The sequence below is a fragment of the Oncorhynchus kisutch genome, linkage group LG13 (genome assembly GCF_002021735.2).
Source record: "Oncorhynchus kisutch isolate 150728-3 linkage group LG13, Okis_V2, whole genome shotgun sequence".
Classification (NCBI taxonomy): Eukaryota; Metazoa; Chordata; class Actinopteri; order Salmoniformes; family Salmonidae; genus Oncorhynchus; species Oncorhynchus kisutch.
This window is the reverse complement of record NC_034186.2, coordinates 50,650,284-50,662,533: the sequence shown is the minus strand read 5'-3', so window position 1 is coordinate 50,662,533 and position 12,250 is coordinate 50,650,284. Positions and strand designations below refer to the sequence as shown.

Sequence of the window (12,250 nt, the reverse complement as noted above, 5' to 3'; positions counted from 1 at the left end):
TAACTCTGGATTGGGGAAAAAAAACAGGCCACCTTATTTTGAAATTTCTTGTATTTTTCTCTCCCTCTAGCAAAACATAAAAATTGCTACTTAGCATGAATTATACATTAGTGGGGGTGGAGAGCACGGGGTTCCTCTCGCCCGCAGCGCTGTGGGGGTGGGGTGGGGTGGGGGTGCAGACGCTGTCCGCACGCCTGCTGCACACCCCCGCCGAGAGAAAGCCCCCCCCCCCCTCCCGCAGGAAGTGCAGCGCTCCACTTCCCCTGTCCCTCTGGGCACAGCTGTGTGTCACACACAAATCAAAATCAAATCAAAGTTTATTGGTCGTGTAAACAGTTTAACAGATGTTATAGCGGGTGCAGCAAAATACTTATGTTGCTAGCTTTTAACAATGCAGTAAAACGTCAAACAAGTACACAAATAATACAACTATTTAACGTTTTAAATAAAATGTCAAAATCAAGAAATGTAGGAACGCATCCAATCAAAAACCCAAGTAGCACTGTAACAGTAATCCAAATGCAATCTATACATATATACACACGATATTTACACAATGTATACTAAGAATGATATGTACAGCAGTAGATATATTAGAGTTAGCTTTGTCTATAGTGAGCTATAGTATATAAATAAATAAATATGCAATGTGTATAAACAGTGTAACTAAAACCCTATGTATGGTAGTATAAATATTAGAACGAGATAAATCGAGATTACAGTATTTAAATACAAACAGTATGTACAGCAGTAGCTACATACGATGTGTAAACATGATTGAAGTGACCAGTGTTCAATGACTCTATGTACATAGGGCAGCAGCCTCTAAGGTGCAGGGTTGTGTACCGGGTGGTAGCCGGCTAGCAACAGTGTCTAAGGTGCAGGGTTGTGTACCGGGTGGTAGCCGGCTAGCAACAGGGTCTAAGGTGCAGGGCAGGGTACTGGGTGGTAGCCGGCTAGCAACAGTGTCTAAGGTGCAGGGCAGGGTACTGGGTGGTAGCCGGCTAGCAACAGGGTCTAAGGTGCAGATTTGATGCACCTGTACTGTCTCCACCTTCTAGATGGTAGCAGGGTAAGCAGGTCGTGGATCGAGTGGCTGAGATCCTTGATTATTTCTTTGGCCTGTGACACCGGGTGCTGTAGATGACCTGGAGGGCAGGCAGTGTGCCCCCAAGGATGCATTAGGCTGACTGCACCCCCCTCTGGAGAGCTCTGCGGTTGCGGGCGATGCAGTTGCCGTACCAGGTGGTGAAACAGCCCGACAGAATGCTCTCAATGGTGCATCTGTAGTCTTAGGGGCCACGCCAAATTTCCTCAGCCTCCTGAGGTTGAAGAGAAGCTGTTACACCTTCTTCGCCAGGGTGTTGGTGTGGAGGGACCATTTCAGATCCTCAGTGATGTGCACTCAGATGAACGTGAAACTTTTGACCCTCTCCACTGTAGCCCTGTTGATGTGACACACACACACACACACACACACACACACACACACACACACACACACACACACACACACACACACACACACACACACACACACACACACACAGATTCAGAGGGGTTGGGCTAAATGCTGAAGACACATTTCGGTTGAATGCATTCAGTTGTGCAACTGACTAGGTATCCCCTTTCCCTTCCCCTACTCAGCCCACTTTATTTACTGACCCATCAATAAATACTTTGGGTACACAAGCAAGAACATATATTTCTGGTCAGAAGCCACATTTAAATTCAGTCACATCCAATGTGAAGAAAGAAGACTAGCTGATGAAGTTGACTGTATTAAGGATAGAAATTGGAACGTCTCTGTGTTTATCCAACACCGTCTAATTCAATATAAACACCCAATCAGGAATCAGGGTCAGAGGTCAAAATCACATCACCACACTGGCCCCCATTCTCATACTCCTGCTGCTCATTAAGCCTCCTAATCAACAAGAAAGCCAGCATATCACACACGATGCACATATACACATGCACAAGCATCCATACGCGCACCCATGCATGAGCACCCATGCATGCGCACACACACACACACACACACGCACGACTTCTCCTTCCTGTCTCCCTCACTAATTAAGTAACAATTACACATATAGATTCTTTCATTCATAGGAAATTATATTATTTTGGATCCACTCATATATTATTACATTAAACGATCGTTCTATTAAAAGTGGGATTGAATGAACCATATCTTTAATTACCTTGCCTCTCTGTAGCAAAACACATACAGTTCAGAGGCTCAGAGTAATTGGCTTGGAGAAGATGTACAAAAAGCAAGAAGAAAAAGGTCTCCATAATTAATACATCTATCAGGCTGGCCATGAGAGTTAGCAGGGTAGAGCCGCCTCTGGGCCGGTTTTACAAGTCGTCAAGGGAGAGCTCAGACTCTGCCCTGAGACCATGGATTCTCCATATTCATCTGGATTTTATAGACCACGCTGAGTTGTGGCGGTATCTATAAATCGTGGAGACCGTAGAGACACCAGTCAGAGTGTAGCAGTGCGTGTGACCTTGTCTGTGTGGTGTCCTATAGGTGGGCTGCTTGCCTGCATGTATGTGTATGTCGGTGTGTGAGTGACGCGATGGCCAGAGGCCCTGATAATCTTTATGATAAATCACCTCAGTGCAGCCTGCCTCTACAGCCATGATGAATGACAGCTCTAAATACCTGGGAGGTTAGCAGGGTGGTTTAAAGGCCTCCAGTATTCACCGTTCCAACCCGGGACCCCAGTTTCCCTGTGTAAAAGAGCAGCAACATCCAAAGCCTGGAGTCTCAAATTGCCATTCTAGCTCAGTCTCAAGGCACCATTCTGGCTCTATCTCATGTCACCATTCTGGCAGCGGTTCAAACCTCACATTGGCTCCCATTCAGGCTTCGTGCTGGCTGGGTTTCAAGGCCCACACTGGGCTGTGTGCTTCAGCCTCCATTGTGGTTCTATGTGGCTCTGTTTCAGGCAGGGCCCCTTCAGTTTCAGCACCCTGGGTTGTTGGCTCCCTGCCCGCGCAGATCAGTGGGAGATCCCAGCAGAGCCCTTTGTTTGGGGTGGCACTGTTTTTCTTCTTCTCCCACTCCGCCTGTAATCTAAACACCCAAAGCATCTCACGCTCGACAAATCGGCTCCACAGACAATGGAGCGGCACAAGACAAATGGGCTGGAGGCGGTTCAAACCTCCGGGACTGATGGCATCTGACCGGGCCTGACCTCCCAAAGGTTAAAGGCACGTTCACTTACAAAGCAATCAATTATCGGGGCTGCGTGGCCCCTTTTAACAAACGCTCCCCTCCCTCGCAACGACAGCCACACTCCGAAAACAGCCAGGCTTATTAATGAGAAACGCTACTGTGGAGACACCCCCCATATCTACAGTACAGGGTGTGTTGCAGTTTCACAATTACAACACAACTCTTAAACAAGCTATTTTTTGCCTTCCCTCTCTTGTGTATCTGCCTTTCTCTTGTTCTACACTCTCCGTTTTCCTCCCTGGGCTCTCTCTCTCTCTCTCCATCGGTATCTTTCTCTGTTTCTCTCTCCTCCTCCATATTTCTGTCTGTCTGTATTTTTTTCTCTCCCTCGGTTTTCCTCATGGGCTCTCTCTCCACGTCTCTCGTATCTTTCTCTTCTCTTCTCTGTTCTCTCCCCCTGATCTTTCTATCTCCGTGTCTGTAGTCTCTCCTGGTTTGTGTAGCCGGTTTGTCCTGCTAGCTGAGCTTGGCGGGCCCCTCAGCTGTTCGGCTGTGTTAGTAATTACCATTTCATTAAGAATGACAGTTTCGGGGGGCTGAAGCACCATTTCATCAGGGTCTCGTGGGAAAGGCGCTTGCCAAAATTTTGTGCGTGAACGGCAATTATCTCCCTATGTCTGCAATTCACTATTTTGTACTTAGTTGCTCGACGACAGCGATGAAATTCTGAGCAAAAAATGTGTCTAGGACGGATAGAATACAGCAGAGGCCATTCCTGGTTAGCTCAATAGCTTAGAGGTATTAGACTAGAGATGGAAGAGCTGACTGAAGAATGGCAGAGGGTGCATCATACCCATGTGAGCAAACAGAAATGGTGTGCACCCACAGCAGTAGGTATGTGTAGTCTCTTGTCACACAGCTAGAACTGCATTATGCTTGAATGCAATAGTGCAGTAAGGGAGGCTTCTGCATGTCCTTGTGGGTGTGCTTTTACCATGCGAATATGGGCGCTAAGTTTCCGTTGACATCCTCTGTGTGTGTCAGTGTGTGTGTGTTTTGTGTGTGTCCGTGCGTATGTGCACGCGTGCATGTTTGCGTGTGTACCCACGTACACGTGGGTGCGTGTGCCACTCCCTGAGAACCAGGGAAGAAAGAGCTGGGTGTGAGTTATAGTGACAGGATTCGGAGCTTGTCTGCTGGAAACTGGTTCAAGCTCTTCTAATTGCATGTCTACTCTGAATGATGGGACACTTAATTCTTACACATTCCACACAATTGCTTTCCACTAACACGGGACCAGGGAAGGAGAGGCAGGTTCTGGGGCCATATGGAGAGGGACGTGGGGGCCAGTGAATAAATGGGATATCCCCAGCTCATCCCTAGATCCAGTCAGGGCGATGAAAGAAGCAGCACTAATGAAACAGATTCCCACCAACACCCCAGCCGACTGCATGCACCACGAGATGGATAGCTATATGTGTGTATATTTGCGTGTGTGTGTGTACATGCGTACATGCGTGTGTGTGCTGAGTCCTGGCCAAGCAGTGCATGTAAGTCAGAAGAGCTGCAGGGAGCCTGCTTATTGACGTGACCCTGGAACCTCCAACCCTACCCTCAGCTCCATCCTCCATCCACAGCCCCACCGGTAGCAGCAGGGAAGGCAGACAAGTGCAGCCCTGCTCTGCAAATGCATTCACCAGTCAGCCCTCATCCAAGCAGGCAAAGCACTTAATTACTTAAATTGATCATTATTAGCTTCAATTAGAGAGGGACACTGGGGGGAAAACAAGGTCCTGATTCCTGCAGACAGATCACAAGCAGAGGTGAGGTGGCTCAACTAGCCTCCAACACACATCCTAAAGCCCTAAGCAGGGGTGGAAGATGCATCCTCGGTGGAGCCGCAGTAGAGAGTACGGATAGGAGAAGGACCCCACTCTCCCGCCCCTCCACGGTGCCTGTGTTTGTGTTTCTGGGGCGCTGGGTGACCTTTGACCTCGGGCTAATGAGAGCGATAACGAGGATTAAAAGGGGCGACTGGAAGGTGTCTGCGAGGGGCTTTAAACAATTACACCCGGCTGCCAACATGCCTTTTCCTCATGACTCAGGAAATTACAGTCTCTCTCTCCTTTTCTGGCCAACACAAAAGAAAAAGGCTTATGGAAAATAATACATTATCCTGGGCCACATTAACTTGGATGTAAATCGCTGGGCAATTATGTTTTAATAGGCCTTTAAGAGAATGAGTAATTGGGGGTGATGCTGGCGAGGTTGATCATGGTAACCCATCTCTCTCCCTCGGTGGCCAGCAGAACAAGCCCTGGCCATTGTGTATCTGTGGAGTGGAAGTGTGTGTATAGTATGTGTGTGCGTCCATGCAGGTGTGTATGTATATGGGATTGAAACCTAAATGATATACAACTGAAATGTCACAGGTGGGTAGAGAGCGAGAGAGTGGGGTGGACATGTAGGGGGCTTGGCCTGAAGCATCGAACATCATGACATGACATGAAATGTGATTAGGCTTTTACTAGCATCAGAACTTCCCTGAATTACATAATTATATCCTAGATATTAGGAATATATTCAAATATGGTCCACTAGAGATCACTTTCATTTCCCAGATCTGTTCCCATTATTTTCCGGCTTTTGGTTCTATTCCCTACATCTGTTCCAACCCACAGTATGTATGTATGTGTGTTTTTGTTAGTATGTGTGTGTGATTCAATCGTCCCCCTCCCCTGTACTTGCTCCTAAACATCGATGAGCCTGAAAAGATGAGCGTGAGCCATACAGAGTGCCCTCTGACCTCTAACCCCTGGCCCTAGACAGTGACCTGTGGAATATCAATGTGTGTGTCGGCCATCCAGGGCTGCTGCTGGGTGTAGAGGGATCAGAATCAATGTGAGGAGAGATCACTATAGACAGACCCACCTAGTGGAACACTAACTAATGAGACTGGCCAAGAACACTCACACAGCAGGGCGGACAGCAGGGAGGACAAAGAGCAGAACAGAGAACAGGGAGTGGGGAGGGAGGGAGGTGAGAGAGAATTTAATTGTTTCCTTCAAAGAACAAGCTAGTCTGGTACAGAGGAGTCCCCGGAAATCTCATATGCAGTCTCTATCCATAGTAAACTGTACTAGCACAGTGATGAGGTGGCACACATTTACATTGAGCCAATACACACAAGGTGTATCAAATACCATTAGACCTGATCATTTCAAATTGTTCCAAATTGTGATGTAATTGTATAGATATTTGCATGATTTCACATTAAAGCTTCACATTTCCTATTTGTCATTGATTTAGATACTCCCCTTCTATAGGACGTTTTAATAATCACTTTTACCTCTGATTACCCCCCACTCACAATTATATCAATACCGCATGTTTTTCTTTACACTACAGGAAATGGTCAAGCAAACCTAAATAGTTCTGGATGTACTGTATCTGTATAATCACCTCAACATAATTCACAACAAAACAAGACCATATGCACATCCGTTCCACTCGGGGACCCACCAGTCACAGAGATGTGAATTCTGATGAGTCATTTATCAAACTGCTCACTTTCATCCATTACTGTCAACACTGTAAAGGCACTTAAAGGACTACTTTACCACAACGGCCTGTGAGTATGCAAATTTAGCAGACTATATTTCAGTGCTTAAAGAACTCTCCGTGTTTAGTTTTCAACCAAGCTTCTCGTATAATTCTCTTAGGTTTCTGAGGCAGCCAATTTGCGCAAACATCAGGAGTTTCGTTTCAAAATAACCAAGCTACAGCAAGAAAATCTGTTTTATGTTGTGGTAAGGCAACTTTCCAGCCCGTAACCCCCTTAAAAGTGTGTCCAAATGACATGAGTGTCAGTTGTACACAAGCTCCTTGCAATACAGGCCCAGACCAACCCACACACACAATGAAACATTATTCTCAGATTTAATTAAATTAAACTTGATACTCAAAGTACCTGTCAATAAATCAACATATAAGACACAGCTTGAACTTTTTATTCTCATGTTCAAACTGTTGACGGTGTTTCTATGGTCTGCATCCTGTCCTCTATCCTAGATATTCCTGTTCTGTTGTCTCCATGGTTCTTCTGTCTGTGTCAGGGTCTTTTGTAGCCCCCCCACACACACACACACACCTCCCAGTCCCCCCGCCCTGTCCCTCTCCAGCTGCTCCGTCACCCATGTCGCCGAGGGGACAAGGAGAACGTGGCGTTTCCCCTGGATCAAAAATTTACGAGCAATTAAAAGGCGGGCGATGCGGAGCATCCATCAGCCGGTGCCTCTGCCAGGGTGGGTGAAGGGGCCGCAGTAAACCACACGCTATATACTTTTATATCTGTTTTCTCTCCAAAGAGGGAACGTTATGGCAAAATGATGTTTTTACGGCCCACAGTTCGGCAGGGATGGAGAAATCTTTCATGAAACGCTGGCTTGGAGGTCACAGCCCGAGGGAGGGAGGGCAGACAGAGAGGGGTGTTTTGCAGTGTGCTGTGTTGTGTGTGTTTTGTATTGATGTGTATGCCTAGTTATAAGATACAAAACAAGGAGGATCTTAGTGTGTGTGTAAGAGATATGTACCATCCTATGGTCCATTAGTTACTATGGGGAGAGATTACCCTGTAGTTGTTTAAGAGGACACAATTCAAACGTGATCCTCCTCATTCAAAACACACACACACTCACACAAATGCACGCACACACGTAAACACACACACACACACACAAACAAATGCACACATACGGACACACACATGGACACACACATGGACACACACATGGACACACACATGGACACACACATGGACACACACAAAGATACATTACCACTAATACACAAAAATGCACACCAACTCTCATGCATCACCACATTCTCTCTCTATTTCCGTCTCTCACTTTCTCTGGCTGTATGCGACAGGCCTAGACTCATTTGCATCCTTAATTGCATTGTAATGTACTTTTAATTTGAAAACGGAGGCAATTAATTATTTTGATATGGAACAAAATGCCGCAAATGTAAACATTCTAATAGTTCTCCATGAGCGGAGCATCATTTTTCAAAAAGGGGGATTGGAATCTTCTAATTTTTTTCTTTCTTTTTTAATATTTTGAATACCATTTCGCTTCTCATTCTCCTTGATATTCACTTTGTCTTTGCAAGGACGGCACCATTTCTTTGATCTTTTCTCTCAATTATTTTCCATCCAATCTTCCACGGTGTAATTACAATAGTTTTACCTTTTCTATCCAGAGATTAAAGGAAATGAAGCCTGTTTGGACGTGCAGTGCTTTGGACTATATCTTCCCCAAGTGCTGACACACCCGACTTGCTATTTCTGGGTCAGACACTTCAAGTGAAGATACTAACCAGAGATACATTTTTCCACTGTCAACTACATGATCAATAGGTGTCAGTGTTCAAAGGAATACAAAGCTGTATGAGGGGGTGCCAGAGCAGCTTCATTTATATGGACCTGGGCTTGCACTGACACTGTTACTCTGTCAACATGATAAACCCATTTCACAATGAAATAGGATGGACGCATGTTATTTTTTGCTCTTTTTCTCCAGCTCTATCACTCTCTCTGTTTCTTCCCCCTCCCTTCTTCCAATCTCTGCCCCATTCTCTCTCCTTCTGCCTCGCTCACTCTGCGCCTCCTTTTCCGCTTCCTCTCTCTCCCTCTCGCTTTCTCTCTCTTGCTCCAGAGGGGGCAGGCAACTCACTGACATCCCAGCAGGCCTAGCAACAGACAATAAATGATGAGTGACAAGCCTTTAGACCAATAAAAGCGCTGCCATATTTCACGCACAGTAAATCTGATTGCAGATTGCGCTGGCGTGTGGCGGCTGACATGTTTATTGTCGCCGTGGCGATGGGAGCTGGGGGTCGGTCTACGACATCAGTGTTTCTAAAGCTCCGTAGTCTATATGGAGGTCACGCAGATGGAATTCTGGGTATACACTCGCCCCCCTTTCTCCTCTACATCAACCTCCTGTGAAACAACTATTCTATCGCAGCCCTAGAAGCCATGCAGTTGCTCCTATCACAACAGCCATCTGTCCTCAATACAGTACACACATGTCCCCAATGAAACCTTTAGCCTACCTTGTTAAACTAAACCACAAACTACGCAAACACCACTCGTACACAACACATACACATATATCATGCACACACCTCCCAACACAGCTATAACTCAGCTATAACCCCGACAATCGTTCCTGAAAAGTAAACCGATCCTCAGCGAACCAGAGGGAACAACCCATCCCAGATCCCACTCCCTAACCAAACCTCTTTGTGAATACTCCTACATTTGCCATCTTTAATGTGTTGTGTGAATTTGTGGTGTTGTTTCTGCTCTGTGAACCATGTTTTTCAATCAGCTTTCATATACTTTACCATCGTAGAATAAAACTGTTCTTGACCTGAAGAGAAACATGTTTAACGTGAACGAGGCAATAGCCAGCATCATCACACTCTCCTCTAATTTCTACTGCAACACGATATCTCCTCTTAGCCTAATCTAAAGATATGTTGTATTTTATCCCCATCTCCTAACAACTGTACCCATGTTAAGTGACCCTAAACCCATGCACTGCTCTGGCGGTCTTTATCCTCGCAATGAACCATTAGTTGTAATTACTGAGAACAGAGCAACAGTATGATCAGGGCATTACCAGTCCTCAGCCACATCACCCAAATTGATGTATTTCAACAACAACTGCATTGTGATGTGATGAATCATTATAATCTAATGAATCTATTCTTCTCAGAGAAACAGGCGGGTTATAATCTGTTTTACTACATGTCGCCGAGAGAGAGAGAGCGAGAGGAGGATTAGACCAAAAGAAAGAGAGAGGAAGGAAGGAGAGAGAGAAAGAAACACAGTATCGAGGCGGAGACAAAAAAGACAGATAGAAGGAAAGATAAAGTACAGAGATGACGGGAGAGAGTGACTGAGATAAGAACAGAGGGGAGAAGGGGGAGAGAGTGACTGAGATAAGAACAGAGGGGAGAAGGGGGAGAGAGTGACTGAGATAAGAACAGAGGGGAGAAGGGGGAGAGAGTGACTGAGATAAGAACAGAGGGGAGAAGGGGGAGAGAGTGACTGAGATAAGAACATAGGGGGGAAGGGGGAGAGAATGACTGAGATAAGAACAGAGGGGAGAAGGGGGAGAGAGTGACTGAGATAAGAACAGAGGGGAGAAGGGGGAGAGAGTGACTGAGATAAGAACAGAGGGGAGAAGGGGGAGAGAGGGACTGAGATAAGAACAGAGGGGAGAAGGGGGAGAGAGTGACAGATAAGAACAGAGGGGAGAAGGGGGAGAGAGTGACTGAGATAAGAACAGAGGGGGGAAGGGGGAGAGAGGGACTGAGATAAGAACAGAGGGGAGAAGGGGGAGAGAGTGACTGAGATAAGAACAGAGGGAAGAAGGGGGAGAGAGATTTCGAGAGAGAGAGATGAGGAGAGAGAGCAAAAATACTCTAGACTGATTGCTGCAATGCCATTGCCTGGCTGACATTGTAAAGGCGTTGTAAAGGCGTTGTAAAAGCATTTATATGACATCTGTAGGGAGCCTGCCGCTTAAAGCCTCACTCACTCTGCATTTAAAAAATATGTCTTTTTTTTTTTTTAAACTACACAGGTCAGTTCTTATTTTCAACAACGGCCTAGGAACAGTGGGTTAACTGCCTTGTTCAGGGGCAGAACGACAGATTTTTGACCTTGTCAGCTCGGGGATTCAATCTTGCAACCTTTCGGTTACTGGCCCAACGCTCTAACCACTAAGGCTACCTGCCGCCCCACATTAGGAGAGAGGGCTTTCATTTTCCTGAGCCCTGCTCGGTGCAGTAAATCACAGCATCTATACACGCTCAGACACACCCGTCAGACACATGAATGGTGACACTAAACAACGCTACTTCTGCCCTGCCAAAATAATTTATTCCCAAGTCATAAACGGGTGTCTGTTTTACAATGTGGGTGTAAAATCAGTGTGTAGTATCTGAGGTATATATATATATACAGTGCCTTGCGAAAGTATTCGGCCCCCTTGAACTTTGCGACCTTTTGCCACATTTCAGGCTTCAAACATAAAGATATAAAACTGTATTTTTTTGTGAAGAATCAACAACAAGTGGGACACAATCATGAAGTGGAACTACATTTATTGGATATTTCAAACTTTTTTAACAAATCACAAACTGAAAAATTGGGCGTGCAAAATTTTTCAGCCCCTTTACTTTCAGTGCAGCAAACACTCTCCAGAAGTTCAGTGAGGATCTCTGAATGATCCAATGTTGACCTAAATGACTAATGATTATAAATACAATCCACCTGTGTGTAATCAAGTCTCCGTATAAATGCACCTGCCCTGTGATAGTCTCAGAGGTCTGTTAAAAGCGCAGAGAGCATCATGAAGAACAAGGAACACACCAGGCAGGTCCGAGATACTGTTGTGAAGAAGTTTAAAGCCGGATTTGGATACAAAAAGATTTCCCAAGCTTTAAACATCCCAAGGAGCACTGTGCAAGCGATAATATTGAAATGGAAGGAGTATCAGACCACTGCAAATCTACCAAGACCTGGCCGTCCCTCTAAACTTTCAGCTCATACAAGGAGAAGACTGATCAGAGATGCAGCCAAGAGGCCCATGATCACTCTGGATGAACTGCAGAGATCTACAGCTGAGGTGGGAGACTCTGTCCACAGGACAACAATCAGTCGTATATTGCACAAATCTGGCCTTTATGGAAGAGTGGCAAGAAGAAAGCCATTTCTTAAAGATATCCATAAAAAGTGTTGTTTAAAGTTTGCCACAAGCCACCTGGGAGACACACCAAACATGTGGAAGAAGGTGCTCTGGTCAGATGAAACCAAAATTGAACTTTTTGGCAACAATGCAAAACGTTATGTTTGGCATAAAAGCAACACAGCTCATCACCCTGAACACGCCATCCCCACTGTCAAACATGGTGGTGGCAGCATCATGGTTATGGCTTGCTTTTCTTCAGCAGGGACAGGGAAGATGGTTTAAATTGATGGGA

General features: G+C 45.7%; 1 long non-coding RNA gene across 2 annotated transcripts in view; it reads right to left on the bottom strand.

Moving 5' to 3' along the window:
• Positions 1-279: 279 nt before the first annotated feature.
• The window catches only part of LOC116353091 (uncharacterized), a 79,134-nt gene continuing 67,163 nt past the window's right edge, over positions 280-12,250 (bottom strand). For both annotated transcript variants that reach the window (XR_004202446.1, XR_004202445.1), the window contains exon 7: positions 280-1,445. This is a non-coding gene — a long non-coding RNA (uncharacterized LOC116353091). The remainder of the gene's footprint in view (positions 1,446-12,250) is intronic.